Source organism: Peromyscus maniculatus, chromosome 2 (genome assembly GCF_049852395.1).
Source record: "Peromyscus maniculatus bairdii isolate BWxNUB_F1_BW_parent chromosome 2, HU_Pman_BW_mat_3.1, whole genome shotgun sequence".
Lineage (NCBI taxonomy): Eukaryota > Metazoa > Chordata > Mammalia > Rodentia > Cricetidae > Peromyscus > Peromyscus maniculatus.
Window position 1 is genome coordinate 86,514,527 of NC_134853.1, and position 27,262 is coordinate 86,541,788.

The following is a 27,262-nucleotide window of genomic DNA, read 5'->3' on the forward strand; positions in this document are numbered from 1 at the left end:
GCACTGCTCTACTACCATGGCCACTTGCCATGATGGTCATAGATTCTAATCCACTGAAATCATAACCCAAATTGATGTTTCCTTTTATATAGTCATCATGTTTTATCACAACAATAGAGAAGTAATTAACACCACCAGTGTATTTTCTTTGTATCTCCTAGTTTTAACATAGGGACTGGAAACAGATGTAATTTGTCTAACTATGTACCCATCTGATAGTTCATTTACTTTGAGTGTTATGATGGTTAAAAGTTCTGGGTCTAAAGTTCAATAGATATGGACCAAGTCTAAAGCTGAGACTAGCATGACTGGTGAAATTACCCCTTCAGACTTCATTTACTACATTTGTATCAGGGATACAAATCTGTTTAATAAGATTTAGGAAGATAAATAAGAAGCATGGTATACTCTTAAGAACTTTAGTACATAGCTATAAAATCTAGCTATTTGTGGTTATAATTTTAATTATTTATTTTGTTATAAATTACTCCTAGCTTATGCAATGTTTTGTCCCACTCTATGTAAGAATGTAATTGTACAAGAATAATATCGAAGTATTTTGTCAATCAATAAGATATGTTTTTTGAAGCAGAAAAATCAAACAACAAAAGATATTTATTAAAGTCTCTGCAGTTGGAAGTGAAGTGAAGAGACTGTCTCTAAAGCTGAAGGACACACATTCTTTAAAAACAATGTGCTGAGCATGGAGAGTGTAAGGAAAATGAATGACTTTATTTTTCCATAGTACCAACTCACATTTTCCCCACAGCTTAGGAAGACTTACTGAAGGAGGACATTGTCCATTTAAGGGATTGCTTGTCTAGAGAAGACCTAGGGTGGAGGGGTGAAGCTTAGTGTTTATTATTCATAAGGCCTTGTTTGAAATTCAGGGTCCTCTTGAAATTCTCAGAAATCATATCAGACATTATGGCCACATGAAGCCCAGTACCGGCTATAAACACAGCATAGATTTCATTCTATTTCCTGTTTCAGAGCCAGCCACAAACAGCTTTTATTGAAGGTAGTTTTATGCTGCAACATTTGGACTATCCAGGTTTGGAAACAAACTGGTATGTGTGTGGGGGGGGGGAGGATAAAATTCTGAATCTTATAGGTCTTTCTAAAGAAGCAGAATTCCATTTACCTCCAGAAATAAATTAAAGGAGAAAACAAGATTACTCATTATTTAGGGAAAACATTCACTGATCTCATGAGAACATTCCAAAAGTAATGCCTGACATTGTCACTATGATACTAAATGGGGGAGGAGTCCTTTCCTCAGTCAGGATGTGGAGAAACCAGTTGTAGAGGGTCAAGCCCAGCATAAGACATGGGATTTCCTGGGACCAGTGAAAAGGGAAAATTCGAATATCTTGTTCAAAAGTCATTGAGACTTTCTAGATGGTAGTGGAATATTAAATCCAATGGAGCTCTTCTAAAGTTGGCGCTTATGTAACTGTACAATCACATGTTCAAGGTTCCAGCCCTGGTCAGTTAACTCACTCCATGCTATAATCTGGGGTTAGCAATTAGCAATCATAAGTTTAAACCAACATATATATATATATATATATATATATATATATATATATATATATATATATATAAACTTTTCTCTTTTTCCCCCTTCTTTATTTCCTTCCTCCATTCCCCCTTGCTCCTCTTCTTCCTTCTCCTCCTCTTTCTTCCAGCTCTCTCATCTCATTTCATTGTTTAGGACTGAAGTGTGAGTACTGGGCTAAATCCTGTGATTTCCCATTGTCCCATTTTGACTGTGCTCACTGATTTCTGAAGTATGTTTCAGCTATCTTCTTATATGTCTTAGGCACAAATTAGTGTGAAAGTAAATCCCAAGATGGCTGTAGCCAATAATATTCTTGCTGTGTGTCAGTGCTACTGCAGACCCACACATCTGGGTAATCCAAGCAATTCTAGTGACCACTGATTTCCTCAATCTTTCCCCTTCCTCCCTCCCTCCCTCCCTCCCTTCCTTCCTTCCTTCTTCCCTCCCTCCCCCCTCTCCCTCCCTTTCTTCTTTTGTCAATTTCTTTCTTCCCTTTCTTCCCTTCCCTCTCCTCCTCCTTCCTTTCTTTTTTTTCTTTTTTTTTTTTTTGCCTTGTTTTAACTCTTGGTCTCCTCCTCATATCAACTCTCCCCACCCCATCTCTATCCTCTTCATCCTCTTCATTCTTCTCTCTCTCTCTCTCTCTCTCTCTCTCTCTCTCTCTCTCTCTCCCCCTTTTCTTTCTTTTCTTTAGTAATGGAGATTGAACCTGACCCTTTCACAAGTTAGACAATTGTCTGACCACCAAGCTTCATTCTTGTCATCCATTTTCATTTTGTATCTACTGTTTCTTTCTTCCTTTTTTTTTTTTTTGGTTTTTCGAGACAGGGTTTCTCTGTGTAGCTTTGTGCCTTTCCTGGATCTCACTCTGTAGACCAGGTTGGCCTCGAACTCACAAAGATCCACCTGCCTCTGCTTCCCGAGTGCTGGGATTAAAGGCGTGCACTACCACCGCCCAGCTGTATCTACTGTTTCATATTTCATATCACCTCAATTTCCTTTTTATGATATGTTAACTTAACAAAGTCAAGAAGATCCTTGAATAGTCGAGGTCATTGAGTATAGAATCAGGAAGACTGAGAACACAATATAAATGTCTTAGATTAAAAAAACCAAACAAAACAAGAATGTTTATAAAAGAGCATTCACTACTTAGATCATTTCTTCCCTGCTTTATAAAAAGACCATGGTCTTTTTGTAGTAACAGATAGTTACTTGGAAAGAAAGGATTCCACAGGGCCCAAAAGTAACAGCAGTTCTCCCACTCTACAGATTTCTCTCTGTGATGTGGGAAGTTGACATCTGAGCATCATGCATGGGAGAGTACTCAGTCTCAAAGACCATTATGCTATTTCTCTATTTGAAATCTTGGTTCAGATGTATTATGGGACAGTTCATCTTTTCCATGGCAGTCCAGGGGCTCTGGAATTCTCATCAGTTGCTGTTTGGAGACATTTCAATTGCTACAGAACAAACAGGGCAAAGTGTCCCTTATTCTTGGAAAAAGCTGGCTGTGCAAACGTTCCCCACCCACAAGGGATTATCGGGTACCAGTAAAATGGTACCTTGTATGAAATATTCCTGAACAAGTTTTCTATTGAAGAACCTAGCCCTGGGGCTGTTTATGGCATATTTTATTGTTCTGTTGTAAATGTGACACTCTATGAAGAATGTCCTCATTCTTAATGGGTCTATTGATTACATTCCCATAAACACCTTAGAGATAGCAAAGAGAAATAGCTATATAGTCAGTTAACGCTGACTTTCTTGTCTGAAGACAACACTATGAATATAGAAAGTAGATATCTGATTGCATCCTAAGGTCTATAATTTATAAAGAGAATTTTAGAGACCTCTAGTTCAGCCCAGTCCTCCTGGCAAATATAAATAATGTCACAAATGTTGATGGAGTTAGTATTTTGATGCTTCTTATGTGATAATTCGGGTAGACAGTTCCAGACAATCTGGAGATTGCAGACTCTACTATTCTGAGTACACAAGTTTTCTTACAATACCTCATTCAAGCAGGAAGCCATCTCTTCCTTTTTAAACTCAAGATTAATCTTTACCATTCACTGGTCCTTCAATTCTAAATTACAATTGAAGAATATTCAGCCAAATATTTCATAAAATAAAGACTGTGTAGCAATCTCTAAATATTCTACATATAAAATTGGTTTGGAGGACTGTAGCGATGATTTTTGAACAGAAGTAAACAGCCTATGTAGCATGCAATGGAGATGTGTCCAAGATCTAAGCCTACTTTACTCATAGCAGAATAGAGCATATGCTAACACTTTAAGTTATGTTTGTATCTGAGACAAAATATCTGACAGAAATAGCTCAAGAGAGTTAACCCTGAAGCAAGAGAATGATGGTTCCTGTGAACTTCTCAAATGAGAACACTCTATATGGGTTTTCAGTAAAAACAAAAACAAAAACAAAACAAAAAAAAGTACAGTTATAAAGCACATATAAGATGCTAGCTATTAAAATGACTAGAAGAAAGAACAATTGAATGCATTTGTAATAATTAGAAATTAATTCCATCTCTCCTCTCACTCCAATGAATAAAAGGAAAAAAGAGAAAAGTTTAGTACATGGTTTATCTGTGACCATATGTCAGATAGGTTTGATTTTATGCAATCTCAGATACTACTAAATAGACAATCTGTCCATTGATGTTTCAAGAACAATATAAGTGCTTTATAAGCCAAAAGCACATTTACAGAGACATCACACTCATACACAAACATAAAATATTAAGCAAAATATTTATAATAAATCAATACTAGTCTGTTGACGTAACCTAAATAAAAAAGACAATTGAACACTATAAAATATATGAAAATATTCTTATCATTTTGATGTTTTATAAGGGAAAGTAAACCTCAGTAGATTAGAAAAATGTTTAATGTAGTGGAACCTCCACTCATGAATTACAATGAAATATCTTAAAAGAGCACAGTGTTCCTCAGAAGCACCTCTGCTTTCCCTGAAAGGATATTGTGTCAGTCAGTAAGATCATGCTGCATATACCACATCATAAACATTAAATAAATCTAGTTGGTTAATGCAACAGGATTATGTCTTACTCCGTACTAAACAACCATTGGAGCTCCTCAGAGTCCTCTTATTCTGCATCCTTGGGGACCAAGCCTGGAGAAGAAGCAATTGTCAAACATTAGCAGTGACTATGATACAGACAAATAAAACTCTGAAGATTCTTCGCTGGACATGTAAATGCTGTGACCTGAGAATGGCACACATTCTTCTCGTTCCTTATTGGTCAGTACTGGCCACCCAGCCCTGTGCAACAACAGGAGTTCTTAAAAGTTATCCTGTCAGGCACCCAGAAGTGTTCTTTAAGTCTGGAAACAGCACTAAGGACTAACACAAACATCCACCAAAATCAGATAGCCCCCTTAATGCTTAAGAGTAACTGTGGATGGTATGTAGAGTAAGTAGAAAATTTCTTAATTAAAAAAAAAAACAAATAAACGCAGAAAAAAGAGTAAAATTTCTTTGAAAAATGAAAAAAAGAGTAAAGTATTCATTTTTATATGTAAAAGTAAGACAGGGTTCAATATTGTTGCTAGAAATCCTACCAGCTCAAAAAGGTTAAATTAATTATTAAACTAAAAGGTAACAAATAAAAAAAGGCTAAATTAACTATTAAACTAATAGGTAATACATAAAATGCTCAACATATTCTGAAGATATGAACTACAGAGTAGAACAATAATGAAAATTAATATGAACGTATACAACTAGGTTGCTTATTATAAGATTAACATATAATGATTATTTCCTGAATGAGAAAATGTTAGATGTTTAAGTTAAAATATTCTCTAACAGCAGATATATGGAATTTTATCATGAACGATGCTGATAAATGTTGGGCAAAATCTTTTATGTAGACAGTGGGGGAAAACACATATTGAAAGATTTTTTAAATCTCAATAATCTAGCGTGACATGACATATTCATAAAAACACTCAGCCTATTAAAGATATTTTCCCCAGGTTGATAGATTTAATGCAATACCTATCAACATCTCTGCAGGGTACTCTTTTTTGTGTGTGCAATTGACAATCTAATTCTGAAATTTGTATTAAAGGGAAAAGAGAGAGTAATTTTCTTAGCTTGTCTTAGCTTGTAAAACAACTCAAGGGAGCTTGCCAAGGTGTATAATAACAGCTTGTTTAAAGTCACAGTCATTAAAGCACTTTATATTGCTGCAAGTTGAGACAGATAAACTAATGAAATCAAATAGAAAGTTAAGCGATGAGATAGGCATTTGTACAAACAGTGTGTGACAAAAAGACATTCTATGACAATGGAGAAAGAGATGGAAAGCTCAAAACCAGGGGTTTGGCCATTGCCTATCTATGAAAGTATAAAAAAAGTATTTCTTTATATGGCATGCAAACATAAAATGGAATCTAAATATTTAGAAAAGAGGAATATGTATGTAGTCTTGAGGGTATGAAAAAAAGATACTAAAGTATAAACAATAACAAAATTGATGAACATAAATATATAAATTCTTTTTTTAGATTAGCAAATAGCAAATGTTAATTAATTCTCTGTCTTGAATATTGTGATATAATTCTTAAATATGGAATCTTTGTTCATCAACAGATATAATGAAAATGTGGGTCAGATATTTGGAAAAGACATTTAGAAACCTCAATAACAACAAAAATGTATTAGTTCACAGAATAGAAAATGCAATGCATATAGATGTATAAAAATGCAGAAAAAGCACTGGAAGCTTGCAAGATGGTGTGGAGGTGGACAGAGGAAACCAAAGAGAGAAAAAAGTAATTATATTCTCTACTGACTTGTTGTAGATGTCACAAAAACCTACAGGAAGAAAAAAATGAATGTTTCTAACCTAATAGAAATAATACTTGAGCAGATAGAAATTCTTATTACTCTGTTTTGATTATCCATTATGTATTGCATAAACATATCAATTTATAACACTGAACTCCATAAATAAGTTCAAATATTATATACCAAAAATTGATATGATTCTGTCAAGATGCCTCAGTGGGTAAGGATCTTGCTCCTTAACTCAGTGAACTGAATTTGATCCCTAGAACCCACATTTTGGAAGACGAGAATCAACTTCCATGGTTTCTTCTCTGATCTTCTACTGCACTGTGGTATCCCCATGCTCCAAATAAATGAATAAATAAACAAACAGAGAAAATAAAAAAATCTAAAAACAGTAAAATTAAAAAAACTATAGACAGACACTTAATGAAATTGTAATATAAAATAACCAATAAACACTTTAAAATGCTCCTTCTCATATCAGTAATATAAAACATGTCAAATATAACAGCATAAAATTTCATATCCCTAAGACAGATGACAATGAATGTCCAGTGGTACCTGATACTGAAAAGGATGCAGGGCTACTGCATCTCTCACTAATTTTGGTGGAATGTATAATGGTCCAAAAATATTGAAAAGTAAAGCCATCAGTTACTAAATTTCAAAAGCTATAACTTAGCAGGTATAGTTCTAGGAATACACCCCAGAGAAGCTTATAGATATGTAGCATGAAATGTCCTACAAAGATATTTCCACCACTGATTTTTCTGGTAAAGCTCTGGAAGTAACTTAAAGTCTCACTGTCAGAAGAATGGAGGTGTTATGTAGTCATTATACCAGCATGATATACCACAGATACAGAACAACACAACATGAAAATCAGATTCATCTCAAAACATAAAATTGAATATAAGTATAATTTATGAGGAAACATGTACTATGATCCTATTTATGCTTATACCACAAGAGACTGGGATATGTACTTAGAAAAATCTATCAGAAAAAGGAAGCAACAATTAACATAAAATTCAGAAAAACATTAGTCACCTCTGGAGGTTAGGTGAGAAATAGTGGCAAATACATAAAGGAGGGCAAAAAGACAGCTCCACATATTTTGTGATTTTGTGTCTTAAGCCAAATGTAATTTTCCTTGGCTTTTGTTTTATCATGTCTGTCTGTCTATCTATCTATCTATCTATCTATCTATCTATCTATCTATCTATCTATCTGTCTGTCTCTCCATCCATCCATCCATCCATCCATCCATCCATCCATCCCTATCTATCTATCTATCTATCTATCTATCTATCTATCTATCTATCTATCTATCTATCATCTATCTTTATTGTGGTGATATTTTATTTGTGCCGAAATGTGGTGATACTTTATTTGTACTTTAATAAAACTTGCATGGAGATCGGGGGGAAAGACCAGCCATTTTAAGTAAACAAAGTCAGGCAGCACACCCCCTTAATCTAATCACTTATCAGGCAGGTCTCTGTGTGTTCAAGGCCATACTAGAAAACAGAGCCAAACATGGTGACATACGCCTTTAATCCCAGTACCAACCATAGAGACCTGGAGGTCTGTACAGATGGGTAGTGACAAGGAAGTGAGGTAGCTGGGCTAAGACCTAATGAGAGAGTAGAACAGCGAGACAGTAAAGGCATGGGTAAGAAATGAAGTAGCTCACATTTGGAAGCTGCAGAGTTGGTGAGGTAGGGTTGGCTGGTGGCTTTCCCTATTTCCCTGATCTGTCTAAGGCTTTCACCCCTATATTTGGCTCCTTGTTTTTTATTTAATAAGACCATTTAGAAATTTGTCTACGCTCTATTTCTGTGGGATGATCTTTCTGTGTGTTGTGAATATGCATTGCTACCATTGGTTAATAAAGAAGCTTCCATGACCTATGGCAAGGCAGAATAAAGCCAGGTGGGGAATCCAAGCAGAGAGACAAGGAGAAGAAGGCAGAGTCAGAGGAAATGCTGATTGCTGTGGTGGGGGGCACAGATGTAATGGAACACAGGTAATGCCATGAAGCCACATGGAAAAACATAGATGAATAGAAGTAGATTAATGTAAGATCAAAGAGCTAGCTAGCAAGAAGCCTGAGCATAGATCAAACATTTTGAAATTAATATTAATCCTCTGAGCAATTATTTTATAAGCTGCTGCAGGCCAGGTGGGACACAGTAAAACTTCCAGCTACAATATATATCCTCTATTTATCTATCAATCATTATCATTTTTTATCTCCAGCTTTCGTGACTGTTCATCTGCCTATTATGTATGTATGTACATACCTAGCTACCTACCTATCTATGTATCACCTATCTATCATCACCTATCTATCCATTTATCTATCTTTCTACCCACCTATATACTGTTCTTAGACTATTCAAGCTGCTATTTCAGAATACCAAATATGTTACTGTTTTTTAAGCGCCCAACACTTATTTCTTACATTTCTGGAGGTTGGGAAGCTCGGGGTCCTGGTACTGAATGATTTTATATCTGGTGGGGGCCTACTTCCTGGTTTATGCACAGTTGTCCTTAGAAGAAAGAAAATGAGACTAATTTAAGGTCCCTGTAATAGTAACAGTAAATCTCATTCATGAGGACTACTAATTACCTCTAAGAGTCCACCTCCAATGACCACATTAGATATTAGACTTAAGCATATGAGTCTGGGGTGGAATTAGGCACTCACATTCAGTTTATGTTTGTACTGTATTCTGTCCATCTACCCACATTAGATGTATTTTGTGTATAAAATATAAAGCATTTATTTATATAAAGAAAGCAATTGACTAAGAGATTGCCAGTATATAAGGAAAACACACAAAGGCGTTTATGCAATAATTTTGAAGAATGACATCTAATTCAAATGTGTATTCTTGTAGCTGGAGAAGGGTCAGCTGAAAACTAGAGAAAAACATTTTTTGTTTAGACATGTTCCCTCTTCATAGTGACAAATTGAATTTCCTTTTCTTTCTTCTCAATTTCTACACACACAGCCATGCATTTAGTATGCTACTCTCAGGGATGGAGACATCTTAAGAAGAGTGAAAGTGGCCTAAGGTTCTCGCACTATGTCTCATTTGGGGAATGATCATGGAGCAGGGTGAAGAAGGCTTTGCTCAGATCAATATGTCACAGCATTCACTGCAATGCCTGGCACAGTTACACTTGATAAATACCTGGTGAGTGAATTAATGGATTAATGTAGTCTCTGACAGTGAAGAGTCATGGGAACATGCCTTCTTCAATAATATGTTCTTTCTCTCTCTCTCTCTTTTTAAGGTGATTTTCACGAGGACTAGAGAAACTTTATCCTTTTTTTTCCACTTTCTTTTCAGTAGCTGGTAAGGGTGGGAAGGTTTGAGAAGGTCCAAGACAAACTGTGAACTGGCTTGGTTTCCAATGGTCCTCACAGAGTGCTGACATCTGTCTGCCATGAGAAGGAGAAGGGAGAAGCTGCCAGCTGGGGCCAGGAGCCAGCCTCTTTTTCATAAAGAATCTCTGTAGAAGGTGGTGGGGTAGGTAGATGCCAAGGGGTGCAGGCTGTACTCTTTCCTCATGTCCATTTTCCTACCTCTTATTTCTCCAACTCTTATCTATTACTTGACTATTTTCCTTTGCTTATGCTTCTAATGACTTTGTCTTGCTTAATGTATCCTCTGCTCTTTGGAGCCCTATTTCTCTTTTAGTCAAGAGGATATATAGGAAGCAACATGACTTGATAAATCTCATGCTTTTGAGAGTTCTATTTTTCTGGTCATTGTATTAATTTCTAGATTTAGTGTTAGTTCATTCTAAAGTGTATCATTTTTGCTAATCAAAAATGTAAGGCAGGTTTACTATATGTGGTACACAGATGCAAGAAAAAATATAAAAATCATAGAGAGCAATTATTTCATGTATTTTAGAGAATATTATTCCAATCTCTCCCCCTTTTTAACTGCTATTTTTCCCTTTGGAAATCAAAGGCTCCAATAATTTCCTATTCTTCTTTTTTCAAGTTCTATTTCATATAAGAAAGAAGCAAAAATCTGACATAGAGCCAATAACAACAGATGCTGAATATCTTTCAACTTTTTGGGTTCATTCATAACTCAAGATGAGGAAATGTGGCTGAAATAGTTTCAACCTGCCCTCCTACAATGGAGACTTAGTTCTAGTTATAGGTGTGTTTCTAGTTGCAGGGAAATGGCATCTGCTTCACAAAGAATGGAAAGCAAAGGAAAGAGGGTGGGTGGAGTGACTTTGAGCTAACCTGTAGTAGATTGACCCTAGTCCATCTCCAGGTGTTTTTAGCACTTAGATGCAGGACCACAAATGAAGAAACCAAATCCTTCCTTCCTCTGAACAAGGTCATTTCCAAGCTTGATCCATTAGAGTGTTGCCCTATACTTCAAGTTTCAGCTCTTATCTGGAAGAACCATGTTACAAACATAGACACCATAGTCATCATTTTCATCACCAGAATTTTATACCGAGAATTCAACAGAATTACATGAAGTTCCCACATGAGGGAGATTTCTGGTTAGAGAAGTAGCAAACAGTAACAAGAAGACAACAGAATAAATGTGCATGAAAAAATAACTGTATAAGGGGCGATGTGGATGATCCTTATGATCTCCAGTGACTTGGCAGAGAAATTGGTATGCCAAGAGCTTGATTGGCATTAGGATCCCTAACTTTTATCTGATCTCCAAGAAACTGACAAGTATGGCACCATATAATCAGGGTTATGATATTAGAACTAGATGCAGAGAAGGAGAACCAGGGGACAAGCATATCATACTTTCTTTTATTTCCAAGTAAACTAAAAATTACAAAGGCATTTCCCATTCACAAAGTTCCTTCCAGAAACACATTCATATACCAAAATAGATGAAAAATGTAATTGTTACTTCCTGCTCACTATTCTGAATGCATAGCCTTTTGGGTATCTTATTGAAAGAAAACACTACATACAATGTACAAATATATAGATAGTCATATGCTTTAGAAACTATTGGATATTAACAGAACCCTAAAATTTATAGAAAGGAAAAATATAAAGCATTAATGCAAACAGTTCAAATAGTCTAAAACTTATCAATTAAGCAATTTTCTAATTTGGTGAAGCGTTTTATGTTCTGATAAGAAGAAATTTTGAAATTAATCAATTTTTCTTTCCACTCTTGGATGTTCAGTTTTACAGGTTTTGAAATTAACAAAATGCTGTCATGAATGTTCTGATATTTGTGAGCATGCAAGGCAGTCTGAGGACAGTATCCTAAAAGTAAAATGTGCAATTAAAAGAGGGTATAATGCAAATTCCTATAAATATTTGTACAAAACAGTTGACTTAAATAGCTAGCAAATGTACTTCTCTCAGAATGTTCTTGTTATGACTGGTGAGGTTTATATTTATATTTAGTGAAATTTTAATGAAGAAAATATCTTTTTCTGTTTGTTTATTTATGTATTTACCTGTACTTTGACAATGTCATACATGCATTATGCACACATACGTAAAATGTTCTTTGTTCAGTATTTTCCCCATTTTCCTTTCCTATTCCCCTCTTCCTCTCTTTAATTTCCTTCTTTCCAAGTCTTTCATCCATTTTCATGTCTTTTCTGTTTGATTCGCTGTACTTAATTGCCTATTTTGTTTTTATCTCTTTAAACCCATAGGTTAACATTATATTTCTCTCATCTACTTTTATGAAAATTTGATGATGTACAGGTAGATCAGTCTATGCAATAACATCTTTAGCCCTTTTACTTTCTCACTGGATCTGGCAGAAACTATTCTCCACCTACCTTAACAACATTTTGCTTTTAGAAAGAAACTGGATGGATTTTAAGAGAGTCATTTATAAATCTTCACAGTTCTTTTTTACCAACATCCAACTAACATTGTAATTTTATAGATTGGAAGGTCATTTTATAGTCATTCAAGATGAATTTGAATGGGAATGGTCTATTGTGTTTTTCAAATATCCTGAAATCTTCATCTTTCTCAACCAACCCTCATTGATCTTGAAGGAAGCTTGACATCATCTACATTCTTAATCATCTTCTTAGTTGCTGTGGTATTTTTCCCATATGAAGTCTCCCACTTGTGTGTGTATTTGTGTGTGTATTTGTGTGTGTGTGTGTGTGTGTGCGCGCGCGCGCGTGCGCATGCACGCGCGCGCACATGCCTGTACCCATAAAGGACAAGTATTTTGTTGTTGTTGTTGTTGTTGTCGCTGAATCTGGAATTAAACAATTGGGTGGACTTGCTGACCAGTGAATGCCAGGGATCCACCTGTCTTCAATCCCCCAGCATGGATTGAATCCCGCAGATGAACATACCACCATGCCCGACCTTTTATATGGATACTGAGGTTCCCAACTCAGGTCTTCATGTTTGTTCAGTAAGTACTTTCCTTACCAAGCTATTTCCACAGCCCCAAGTCTTCCTTTTTTTGTTAGATAATCATAAAGATATAAGCCTGCACATATAAAAGAATCATTGACTTGTTCTAAACTGTATCTAGGTACCCAAAACAAAATGAGCTGTGTGTCTTCAATTCACACATATATGATAAATGATTCAATCTTGTGAAATTAAACATAGTTTTCCCTTGTGCACAGTTCTGAAGACCATTTGTTTTTGCATATAATTTGCTAAGATGGTTGATCTCATGTTTTTATTACAAAAAACAAAAACAAAATAAAAAATGTTGAGAGGGAACTTTAGGAGTTAATGGATCACTTTGTGATATTGATCATGATGATGTTTTCATGAGTGATGATTTCATTTTCTAAACACATCAAGTTGAATGCATTAATACCTGGAACTCCAGGTATACTGTGCACAAGGGAAAACTATGTTTAATTTCACAAGATTGAATCATTTATCATATATGTGTGAATTGAAGACACACAGCTCATTTTGTTTTGGGTACCTAGATACCTAGATACAGTTTAGAACAAGTCAATGATTCATTTATATGTGCAGGCTTATATCGTTAATTATGCCTCTGTAAAATAATTATTTATCTAGAATGCATTAAAATGCTTTTTTTCAATGTGATTCACTTTTATTTTTATGTTTCTTACCTTCTTCCTCATTTCAATTTTTCCCGTGACTTAGACATTTCCATGACTACAGATATCGAAAGTCTTATCAGATCTTCAACAGCTACATTCCTTAGAGGATTCTCTGTCTCTTAGACATCTTCCTCTGATCTCTGTTTCTGCAACAACATTGATGATGCTAAGCTCCATGAGAAACTCACCCTCTTCTTTGGGTCCCCTGCAGGCCCATTCACAGAAGGCAGACACTGACTCAGTTAGGTTTAGAGTTAGAGTTCCTGTCATTACAATTAAAACAACTTGAAGTGAAACATAATGTTAAAAATATAATCTTACCCACTGATGCAGATATTCTCATCTTCTCTACATCTCCTTCAGTGTAGAATCTTCCCTTTCTCCATAGAAGCATAAGTCTCTCTTTCTCTGTTCTTTTTTATTATTAATTAATTTTTTCATTTATTTTACATCTCTACCAAAGTTTCCCTCCTTCCTCTCCTCTCATTCCCAACCCATGTTTCCCCTCTGCCTCTTCCCCCCCATCCACTCATCCTCTGCTTCTATCCAGAGAGGAGCAGGTCTCCCAGGGGTATCAAGAAAGCATGGCACTTCAAGATGAGATAGAACTAAGCTCCTCCCTTTGTATAAAGGCTGGGCAGGGCAACCAGTATGAAGAATAGGTTCCCAAAATCCAGCCCAAGCATTAAGGGCAGGGCGTGATCTCTCTCACTGCTAGGAGTCCAAAAAATAGACCAAGCTACACATCTATCACACATATGTAGTATCCTTAGGTCTGCCCCATGTAGGCTTACTAGTTATCGGTCCAGAGTCTGTGATCTCCTATGAGCCCAGGTTAGTTGTTTCTGTGGATTTCCTTGTGATGACCTTGAGCTCCCCCACCCCCACCCCCAGCTCTATTCTTAAAGTAACTTAGATTGTTTTCTCTGAAGCAGGAGGCTAGGCCAACAACTGTGATGCTCTGTTCAGCAAAATGAATCCAGTACTAGTAGTTAGAACAATGTCTTGCCGTGTTAGCTACACATATACATGACATTTAGAAGGGAACACTTTTACCTATGTACTATTTTTTTGATTCTTATAAACAAAGGAACACTTTAATAATGACTGTACTCTCTACCCACAAATTACTGGCCTTGCCTATGCTATCATTCAGGGAAAATGGCGCTGGCTTCTTTTTATATTTCAGAATGTGGATGGTAGCCCAGGCCCAGAAAAAAAACTTGCCTCCAACACCATAGTCATTTGTGATTCGGAACTATTTTGCTGAGAACTGCAAATAATAATAACAAGAATAACAACAACAACAACAACAACACAGGAGAATGTAAATGTAAAAGTCATTAATATTCAAACCACTAGGGACTTACTTGGAAATGAAAATAATATGAGTTATATTACATTGAATTTATAATCTACTACCCTGGAGCACACCAGAGCACATAGTGATCTTTGCTGAACAAATGACATAAACATGAGTGATTCCCAGCATGGTTTGTCTAAGGAATTTTTAAAAACAGCCCCATGAAATGTATCGTAAATATAGAAGAGTGCATAAATAGTAGTGCATGCCTTGTAAAATTTCCATAAATTTCGTATAAACCTATAGTCAGTATCAGATAAGATATGAGGCGTCCTTTTCCCAGAAGACTTCTTAGCCCCCTCCCTCCCAGTTTCCTCCTCTAATGATCAACTCTCTCCACGCTCAGATTCTACAGCTGCCAGTATTTTGGCTCTTGCTGAACTTGAAATTTCTGGAATCACATAGCACACACTTGGAGTCTGCTTTCCTCAGCTCTGTGCTATGCTTTCAGGTCCTTCCGACCTACTTTTATTTATTACTGTCATTACGTAACAGTGATAGCTTCATAGAAAAAATAGCATTTGTTGGATTGAAACATTACTTTCTTTTTGCTGGATGTATTCATTTTGCCCATTTTTATGGTTTCTATTTGCCTCTTTTTATTTAGGAAAATGTTAATTCAAGACAAAAACCACGGAATGTATAAGTCATTTATAATTCCAACAAAGAGATACATATAATTTGTATTGCCCAGGAGTGGAAGCAGATGTCGGTTAAGGCAGATTTTTATAATTTCTAAGTCATAAATTACCTTTCCCTTTCCTTTTTTCTCTCCTCCTAGTCCTTTTCCTCCTTTTTTTCCTTCCCTCTTCGTGTTCTTTCCCAGCTTCTCCTCTTTCCTCCTTGTCCCTCTCTTCCATTTTCTCCTCCTTCCTCTCTCATAACCACTGGAGATTTTTTTTTCTGTACAGGGAAGTTTAGTATTACAAACAAATCAATCCTGCATCCCTGTGGTGAGTAATTGGAAGCCATAAGGAGAATAAGCTTCTTTCTTGTATTAGGATGATCATGGTGATGTAAATAGGTGGATTATTCTAACACAGGGAATGAATGATATTGCCATGCAGGAGGTTAGCATAATCTGTAAAGGTACAGACACCATGATCATTGTTTCTTCTATCTTGCATGAAGTATTAATTTGGGTCAGTGCATTAATAACATGAAATAAGATCAGCGACTTTCAGTCCATTCTATACCTAAAGGTGAAACCCAAGTGATTTCTCTTGTTTGATGTTAATATGTTTTTAGCAAGATGTATAGAAAGCTTGACATGGCTCCTTATAATCATATGTGCCCATTATTATCTACAAATAAGTGTGATGAGCTATATGCTGCTGGACTGAAGCCTCTGTTGATTAGCCAGTCCACAACAGCACCACAACATTGGTCTAAGAGGAGGCTCCATGCATGAAAAGTCTCCATATAATATCCTGGGAAAATGATTTTTTTCATTAATATTTGGGAACCTTGGCCTGTTCGCTAGAGACATGGGTCACAGGCTTTTGGAATGGCAATAGGTCACAGCATTCTCATCTGTCTCATTAGTACCTGCCATTCCTGGAAAATGGCAGTCTTGCTTGGTTGGAGATAGACTGGAGATGATTTATAACCAGTTTCTCCAATATCTTTGCTTGTCAGCAGAGAGACATTGATAGACACAGTTATTGCATGAGCTGATACTAGCCCACATACTCAGGTAACCAGGCAGACTTTTATATCAATAGATAATATTGTATGTATCATGGATGCTGAATCCTGCTAATGTGCACAGGCTTCTAATCTTGTACATTTTTGGTGCTGGCTTAGAGCCCCAATCACAGCTTATTAGGTATATAAAGTAAAGCTGAAACTGGAGTTCCTGATGCTGCTAGTTTTAAGAATTGTGAAATCATACTGTGCTTAATGGATGGAGGATCTTCTATTCATTCAAATATTTTACATAGAGGTTAGATATGTAGGTAGATATAGACATACATACATACATACAGATAGATAGATAGACAGACAGACAGGTAGATATAGATAGGTAATAGACAAAGTACTAAAGTCTCACAATTCTTGTAAATAGATATTGTGGATCACTTCACTTGATTCATAAAACAATAATGTTAAAAACTTGTATCAACCTAATTTAAAAAAAAAAAACCTAGAAAAGATAGATTCCAAGCCCAAAGTTATATAGATAGTAAAATAAAAGTATTTAGTATGGAATATGTACCTTCAAATTTCAAGCTCAGTTTTCTACAATGTCCACCACCTGTCAGGGACAGTACATGCCTGGCTCTCACTCATTTCCCTTTACACCTGGCTGCCTTGCCCACCCACAACCAGAGAAAACGCCACCTGCTTTCTCCATACACATTCGGAGCAGCTCTGTTCACACCAGAGACGATCCGCCCTACTGCAACTCTGTCCCAGAGTCTGTTCACACAGCCTGGGACTAATAGAGATCCCAGGAGCTCCTGGCTTTGCTGACAGCATCAAGGGCATAAGAATGCAAAACAGGAGCAGTGAATACTTTCCAGAAGAAAATTGGCTCCCTCCTCAGGCAGACCTCATTTGACCTTTTGGGCAATTGCAGAATGTGGGAATATAATTGAGAAACAGAACTGGGGTGTCTTAACCTGCCATGCAAATGAATGGTCACATGTTTCACTGGAACAAATTTCCCCCACCTCACCCTTTAAATTCTGACATACTTTATGCAGTACTTCATTAAATTATTTGTTTATGTATCTGATCATTTCTTGAGAATGCATCATTTTTCAAACCCTACAAACAGGAGAGATGATGGAGGGTAATACAGCCACACATATTACTTACTAGACTCGATTTCTCAGGTATGAAACAAAGGTAACAGCAGGAATTTTCAATGTGCTGTGGCAGGTGTTTCAGAAGAAGCCATGTTCTAAGAAAACACAGAAAACACTCAGAAAGAAATACCATTGGATGTGAGTCAGGATGGACTGTAGTGAGGAGGTGATATCTATACCAAGACCTGACAGAGGAAGACTTTTTTAGGAATGGGAATGGGATGAAATGTAAAGTCTTCTGCATGAGTCAAAAATGCACTAAGCATGAAGGGCTGAATTTGAGAGCATTGATGCTAACTATAAAAAATTCAAGTTATTGAAACCTGACAGTGGTATCAGGAACAGGGGACATGGATGAATCCCCATGAAATAAATCTGGGAGAGGTATAGGTTCTGAAGTGAGTAGTAGTTTAGATCTCTAAGAAGCTTGAGTTTTATGACTCTTAAAACAGTTTGGTGAGGTAGAGTTTATAATGTCTATCATATGCAAGTATAAAATTGACAGTTATCCTCACAATAGCAATAAATTATTTGAAGTCGCACCTAGGCTAAGCTGGACTAAAGAAGCAATGCTGTAATGATAGTGAATGGAGGGGAAACAACAGAATACACATTGCTTTCATCAGTTGTAGTTTCTGGTGTGACACTCCTCACAGATGAAAGGATGACAGCCTTGCTGTGTCTACATGATGGACTGTTATGAAGACAGTGTTAACAGTGACCAAGAAATAATTCTATGCATTTCTTCATGTACCTATATATGTATTTATTTCAGTATTGAATATTAAACTCAGAGACTCTTGCATGCTAGCCAAGCACCTTGACACTTGAATTATATCCACAGCCTTTTGAATACTTTTTCAATTTTATTTGGAGACAGGGTCTTGCTATGTAGCCCACACTAGCCTCAAATTTGATATCCTCCTGCCATAGCCTCCAGAGTAGCTGGGATTACAATAGTGAACCATTCCACCCAGGTGGCTATGTACTTCTCCACAGTTTCTCCTGGAAAATTGCCAGCTGGGAACAGACATGTCACCCACTAGCCCACATGTTCTGATGTTTTAGTCTTCAGAAACCAAGAGATCCTTTATGCTAATGTGTAGCTCATGAACTCATTAGGGGAACTGCAAGCCTCATCTCTGTTCATTCTGTCAGGCAACCCATGTTATAAACATTTTGTTTTCCAATTCTAATGTACAAAACTGAAAATAAGCATGCAAAAGGAACACAAAATGCAACATTAACGGGTTTCTTTACTCTTTTATAGCTTTGATTGATCACCTCCCTGTTCACAGTTCCCAATTTAAGGTTAATCAAAGGAGGTGGCTATGACTTCAGGTATTAATCCTTTGTACATGTGCTCACTTGCCAGTCTTCCCCGTTTTGCTTGATTTCCTGAACTCATTCTCAGACCTCCCTCCCCCGAGAAGCCTCTTCTGACAACTGGTACAGCTCTAGTTGGGATCCCTATTCTTTCTGCCCACAGAAAACCTGATCTCTGTTACTGATTGAACCACTATTAACCTCAACTTTGAACTCAGAGAAAAAGTATAAAAACAGTGATTGATTTTCCTAATAAATCTCTCAGATTCACATGTGCACAATTATATATATATAATTATAAATATATTACTACATTAGTATATTATTGTTTGATTTTTCAAATGAAATATAAAAATATCATTTTTCTAAAGGAATTGAGAAATAACAAAGGAAATGCAACTTTAGTGAAAGAGATCTCAGGGGAACCTGGAAATGAATTCAGCCCTAGCTCTACATTAAAGCAAGAGCAAGGCCGTCGGGTGCTTTCAGCTACCAACATTGTCTTTCTGGAAACTGCTAATTCTCATTGTCATAGCTCGTGCTGGCCCATCTTGTCACTGTGTCTCCCTTCTCCCTTCTAACTTGGAAAAGGATTTTCAAATTAACTTCCCAACCCTTTTATATCAGATAGATCTAAGAATTCTGTCCAAGTTGATAACAATATGCTATACGTTATCATCTAGGTGTCATGTCGTGAATGCCCTTCTTTCCCTTGGGAATTGATATAATAAATGCAGATTATTTTTCTGCACATAGAATTATACTGTCCTCCTCTATACTACAAGCCCATAGTCCCAAGTGCTGTGACCTTAGTTTCATAGATTCCTTTTGGTTGACTTTCTTGGCTGCAACACAAAAGGAATTTATCTTTGCAGAGGACACTCTTTAACAGATTCCATAGCTTCCAGAGGTGCCTTGACATTTTGGAGGTACCCTGCTTTGTTCTAACACCTTTCTAAGAGACTTTGGGGGGGTGAGTAAAAAATGAATTTCTGAGGCTGGAGAGATGGATGGCTCAGCCATTAAAAGCTAGGCTCACAACCAAAAAGACAAAATTGAGTTTCTGGAATGAGCTTTTCTAAAGAATGAAGAATAGAATTTGATCACTGGCATCAGTCCCACCACAATCAATCTTGTGATTTCATTACGATTATCCAGTTTTCTTGCCAAGATGTGCTGTGAGACCGTGCCTTTCTTGAGAAAAGGAAAGGAGGATGAGTGGAGGCAAAGACCTTCTACTGAGGCCTTTTGTGTGCTGTGTCCAAAGTGATCAAAGCCCTACATGTGGTCACCAGGGTTATATCCCCGAAGAAATGGATTTATGTTTTCCACTGATAAAACTGCCTTCCATGCTACCTATTAACTGGCTACCTTTAGTGAGAAGAAATAAGCCTCGGGTCACCTAGGCATAGTGCAAATGGAAACACCATATTCAGAGGTCTTCACTAATCTCAGAAGGAGAGACTTTTCTGAAGAGTTACATTCTCCCTTTCAGTAGTGCTGAATGACATCAGAATACCGTGAACATGCTTGCCTATTGGTCAATAGATGAGTTGGTGTCTGCGACTCTGGCTCTAGCTAGGCTGTCAATTCATTGGGTGATACTGGACAAGCCTTGTCAGTCTGTGCATCTCAGCTAGCCCTTTTTTAAAAAAGGCAGTGCTGGGAGGATATAACTTTTGTGCTCACTTGAAAAACTGTTTCCCTTTCGTCTAACTCTAATAATCTTCAAGGGACTACTGACCTACAATCTAAAGTGGCTTACTCCAGCCAAAGACTCTCTTCCTTCAGTGCCTTCTTCATCTAACCATTTAGCTAGGCAAGACTTACTCAGTATTTGCCAGGATGTTATATGCAGGGGAGAAATGCAGTTACATGGTACTAAGAAACTGCAACTTTCAAAATCTTGAATAATGGCCGTTTACTGCTCTCTGGTGGTGCAAGAAGATTCTGCAACTGTCCAAAGGCATTTTTTTTTTTCTTGAGCTGCAGACACAGTTCTCATAGAAACAGTTAATGTTAAATGTATAGCATACTGACACACATCCTGCTACCCTGAAACTTCTGAATAAGTTCTTATTTCCTTATATCCTAAAGTAAATTGACTTAGGGTTTCTGTGTTTAGTAGACTTTTATAATGTATAACACTTGTTAGAATAAGAATTTAGAACACATAATAATGATAAAGATAGGAACAATATATAAAGGATGTTAATTAGATAATACCAATAAATTCAACATAATGATTACAACAGAAAAGAAGTAACAAGACTCCATATAAAGAATAAATGCTATTGCATTTATTCTCTTTCTATTTGTGGCTTATGGGCATAGGAACAGTGCTGATTTAGCATTTGATGTCTCTATATTGCTTTGTGTTTTACATACTTGCACTCAATATTCCGGAAAACCTAACCACATAATGAATTCTACATTAAAAGGAACTGAGACTTAAGGAGGCAGAAGAACTTGCTGAATACCCAAGGTGCAGCTTGTAGCCTGCATCTGTAATTCAGTTCAAGCCTGCCGTGCTCCAAGCTGTGTCTACTCTATCACCTACCCTTCCAGGAGACTTCAACATCATTTCATCCTCTTGTCCCCTTTCCAAAGGGACAAACTTTGTACAATGAAATGTACAAAATACAATTGTTAACAATTATTTAACAACCAAGTCAGGGTGGTGGTTGGGTAGGATGTTTAGTGCTTGCTGACTCTGGAGAAAGTACTCATATCATGGGTAGTTTAATTGAATGTGGAGTTGGGGAGACGTTGGCACAATTGGTTTTTGTGAGCTGCTGGTATACCACAAAGCCTATGTCTTACATATATATCGTCTAAGTATTAAAAGTAGCACATTTTGCAGGCAACCGTGAACAAGAACCCAAGGGCATGCCCAGTTCTGGGCTTGCTGCTTTCCCAGCAATGATCCCACATCTCACCATTTAACCATTTTAGCCCTTTAAATTCTTTTAACACTTTATTTTCCTACTGCTTAGATTCATGACAGGATATTAAACATCGAGATGAAGTGAAGAGACACTCATGAAGGTTGAAATGGACCACAAATTTCCTAGAATAGTGTTCTGAATTGAAGGGCAAAGTTGTCCTTGCTTATGGAGACCATCAGCCAGATATCTTTATCTTGATCCAAAGAATGCTCCACTTCAGGGAGTAAATCTGTCTTTTTATTACCTAGTTGTATTAGACCCAGAATAAAAACATTGTATTTATCCATCATAGGGATACAATAAATACTTTTTATTAATTAGTGTGTTAAAATTTTACCATTAAAATAATTTTTTATTATCCTGTGTTTTGAATAGGAGGATATTTAAATTCTATCTTTAAATCAGTTTCTCTATAATTAAAATAAGGAAAATATTAATTATTGTGAATGAATTTATAAAGTTTAAATTATACACACACCACACACACACACACACACACACACACACACACACACACACACACATATATATATATATATATATATATATATATATATATATAAAGTTTTACATCCATAGCAAAGATGAAATAAAAATTCTGATGTCTCTTCCAGCATCTTCCTCTTGCCTCTGTCTCCCCCTTCTGTCTTCATTTGATTTCTTGTTCATCATTTGCTCTTCTTTTATTGTCATTCTTATCATGATAGTTAAAATACTTCTCTATGTTCATTATTACCATCTTAAGAAACAGAATCTGTATAATGCCATATACATATTCAGCAGATAAGTTTACTTATATAATCAGGATGTAACCTTTCTCTAGTATAAAAATGAAGTAGATCCTGCATTAAGGAGCCAGAGGTGGGTGGATCTCTATGAGTTCAAGCCCGTTGTGGTCTATATAATAAGTTTCAGTCCATCCAGGGCTACATAGTGAGATAGTTACCAAAAATTAAAAACACATTTTAATAAACAAGTAGGCAAACTTACAGATAAACAATGACTAATAAACACACAAAACACTTAGAACTTCCTGCAAGATCTATGCTCCAATGTTGTATGGTCTTCTGGGGTTTGCTGTAAAGCCATGTTTGATCGCTCTACTCCACACAAAGGCTCTTATCATTCTCTGAGTTCTTTTCACAAAGACTAACTTCATCTGTGATAGCATCTTTCATTTCTCAAACCTTGCAACCAACGTGTTAGTTTCTGTCTATCTAATAGATACTTGAGTTAAGGAATAGAGATTTATTTTAGTTCATGATTTGGGGTAGGGGTGGGTGAGTATAGTAAATGGTTCCATAGTTCCATTGCTTTAACCTGGAGTAAACTGTTCATCACCACAGCAGGATGTGTTGAGAGAAGTTGTTCACCTCATGGTGGCTGGGAAGCAAAGAGAGAGAAAGGAAGGAGCTGGGATACTTATGTCCTCTTGATGGGCATGACCCTAGTGTCACAGCTTCCTTCTCTTTTCTGTCTCCTAAAGGTTCCACTACCTCCCATAGGTCAGCCATCATTAATTTAGCATATGGGATTTGGGGGAACATTCAAGATCCACGTAAAAATATCAGATTTCTCACTATCAGATACTCTGTTTAGAGTCAGAGATAAAGTGGGTTTGCAAACAGACCTGGAATCCTGCTCCAAAGAAACTCAGCTCTCTTGAGAGCTAAGCATTAGCCAGTTGATCATAAATATTATAGATAAGAACAGTTACAGGATTTTCGGATCATGGAGTAAAAGTGTGTGTGTGTGTGTGTGTGTGTGTGTGTGTGTGTGTGTGTGTGTGTATGTGTGTGCGCATGTGTGTTGATACTTTTTAAATAGTGACATCACAGTACATCTAAATATATTATATTAATGATTTCTATTTTTTATTCTATGAATAATAGGAATCCCCAAATTGAGTTAAGTAGAACACAACCTTGGTTGGAATCTAATTTTAAAATATTAGTGCCTTGTTTTACAGAACATGTAGCTATTTTCTGTTACTTACAACAGAAATCATATTCTTTATTTTTGTATCATCCAGGAAAGCTGTTTGCATATAGATGTATTTAGGATTTGTTTGGTGAAATAATGTAATTAGTAGTTATAATAAGTTAAATATATAAGTAATAATTATTTTAACAATAACAAAAATAGCAACAACTAAGACTTTTCAGAAAATATATTTGTATTCTATAACCCTGCAATTGATTCACCAAAGTTGATATTAACTGAAAAGGAGACTACTAATTTTTCCCCTATTTGGGCATCTAGTATTTCTTTTAAAAAAATTTATTTTATAATTAATTTAATTTTACATATCAGCCATGGATTCCCCTGTCTTCCCTCCTCCCACCCCCTCCAGACTTCTCCCCCGAATCCCCATTCCCACCTCCTCCAAGACAAGGTTGCCCTGGGGAGTCAGCCTAGCCTGGTAGATTGAGTTGAGGCAGGTCCAGTCCCCTCCTCCCTACATCAAGGCTGAGCAAAGTGTCTCAGCATAGGCCCTAGGTTCCAAAAAGCCAGCTCATGCACCAAGGACAGGTTTCTGTCTCACTACCTGAGGGCCTCCTAAACAATTCAAGCTAATCAACTGTCTCACTTATCCAGAGGTCCTGGTTCAGTTCCATGGGGGCTCCTGAGCTATTGGTTCATAATTCATGTGTTTCCACTAGTTTGGTTATTTTTCCCTGTGCTTTTTCCAATCATGGTCTCAATATCTCTTGCTCATATAATCCCTCCTCTCTTGCCGATTGGACTCCTGGAGCTCCAGTTGGGGCTTGGCCATGGATCTTTGCATCTGCTTCCATCAGTCACTGGATGTTGAGTTCTATTATGACAGTAAGGGTGTTTGGCCATCCAATCACCAGTAGGTCAGCTCAGGCACTCTATTGACCATTGCCAGTAGTCTATAGTGGAGGTATCTTTGTGGATTTCTGGGGACCTCTCTAGTACTCTGCTTCTTCCTATTCCCATGGGGTCTTCATTTATCATGGTCTCTCTTTCCTTTTTCTCCTACTCTGTTCCTGATCCAGCTGGGACCTCCCGCTCCCCTAAACTCTCTTTCCCCTGACCCTTGCCCTCCATTACCCCCCCCACACACACACACACATCCAGTGTGCTCATGTAGATCTCATCCATTTCTCTGTCTCTGGGCGATCCCTGTGTCTAATGAAGTTTGCAGGCAAATGGATGGAACTAGAAAATATCACAGGGTGGTGGTGGTGGTGGTGGTGGCGGCGGCGGCGGCGGCGGCGGCGGCGGCGGCTCACGCCTTTAATCCCAGCACTCAGGAGGCAGAGGCAGGTGGATCTCTGTGAATTCAAGGACAGCCTGGTCTACAGAGTGAGTTCCAGGAAAGGCGCAAAGCTACACAGAGAAACCCTGTCTTGAAAAACAAAAGAAAAAAAAAGAAAAAGAAAATATCATCCTGAGTGAGGTACCCCAGACTCAGAAGGACAAACATGGTATGTACTCGCTCGTAAGTGGATACTAGATGTAAAGCAAAGGATAACCATGCTGCACCTCACAACTCCAGGGAGGCTACTCTTAACTATTTGGTACAACTCATAGGTGGTGATGTCAGAAACCAAGCCTGGTTTATGTGTAAGGGAGTGTCTGTGCTGTTTTTGACTCACACTCTACCTGGACTCACACTATGGTGTATGATCTGTCATGGAAGTCACTCTGTGTGGTGTTTAATCTTTATTATCCACTTGTTTGGATTTAGAGTCACAGGCTGAGACATCTCCAGGTGTGCCTTTGAAAGTTGTTCCTGAGAGGTTTTACTATACTAAGGTGGGAAGAAAGACTCTAGACTCTAAAGGGGAAGCAAACATCCTCTGGGCTCATATCCTGAATTAAATAAGACAAAGGAAAGGGAGAGCAAGTGAGTGGAGCACCAGTATTCCTCTTTGTATGCTTCCGGACTGCAGATGCAAAGTGATCAGCTCCCCCATGTGTCTGCTGCCAATCTACAGCCACTCATACTTCTGTGCCTACCCTGCCACGATGGATGTCTTAGTTAGAGTTTCTATTGCTGCGAGGAGACCGTGACCATAGCAACTCCCATAAAGGAAAACACTTAATTGTGGTGACTCTGTTACAGTTCAGAGGTTTAATTCATTATTGTCAAGGTGGCACATGGCAGCATGCAGGCAGACACGTGGCTGAAGCGGCGAGTCCTACATTTTGATATATAGGCAACAGGAAGTGAACTGAGACACTGGGTGTGGCTTGAGCAAATATGAGACCTCAAAGTCCACCTCCACAGTGACACACTTTCTCTAACAAAGCAACATCTCCTAGTAGTGATTCTTCTTTCGGAGGCCATTTTCCTTCAAACCATCACAAACAGTTAGCCCAAACCTTTAGCAGACATTTTGTTAAGGCAATGAGAATGTAATGAATAATCTTAGCACGGTAGATTTGATGAGATAGAGACTGGATTGTTCATGTCCCTACATCTTCATCTCTAAATCGTTCTGAGTCAGGCGATACTGCATCCTCCCTTGTTTTCAGAAGTTCCTACTGGAAAATCCCATAATCACCCAATTTATGTAGCAAAATCTATTTTATAGAATTTTTTGGCTCAATATTTTTATTTTATGTGAGGAGCTGTTTGGGCCTTTAGTAATTAAAGTTTTTTTTACTAATAAAAATAAATAAATTACAGGAGAAAAAATAATAGTTACCTGCAGTCTTACACTTGGATGGTGGAGGTTGAAAAATTGAGATTCCAAAGTTGATCAGGCTACATATTGAGGGCCTGTCTCAAAGAAACAATAAACAAACCAACAAGCACCTGGCAAGATGTCAGAAGTTTTACTCTTCACTAAATAATTCCTAGGCCCCATAGCTGCTTAATATGACAACAGGAACCAAAGCTCTGTTTAAACTTAAATGGCTAAACCATTCTTTCTTTCTTTCTTTCTTTTTTTTTTTTTTTTTTTTTTTTTTTTTTGGTTTTTTGAGACAGGGTTTCTCTGTGTAGCTTTGCGCCTTTCCTGGAACTCACTTTGTAGACCAGACTGGCCTGGAACTCACAGAGATCTGCTTGCCTCTGCCTCCCAAGTGCTGGGATTAAAGGCATGTGCCACCACCACCCGGCCTAAACCATTATTTCTTTTTTTTTTTTTTTTTTTTTTTTAAAGGGGATTTCAACTTCTTGGATAAGTCAGATGTGCTTTTTGAAGACATTGTGAGGGGGATATTTTTATTTCTTTCAGCAAGTTCATGATTAATACATGGAGAAGCTAATAGAATGTATAAGTTAATTTAGTATCCTGTTGCTTTGATAAATTTCTCAGCCAGATTAAAA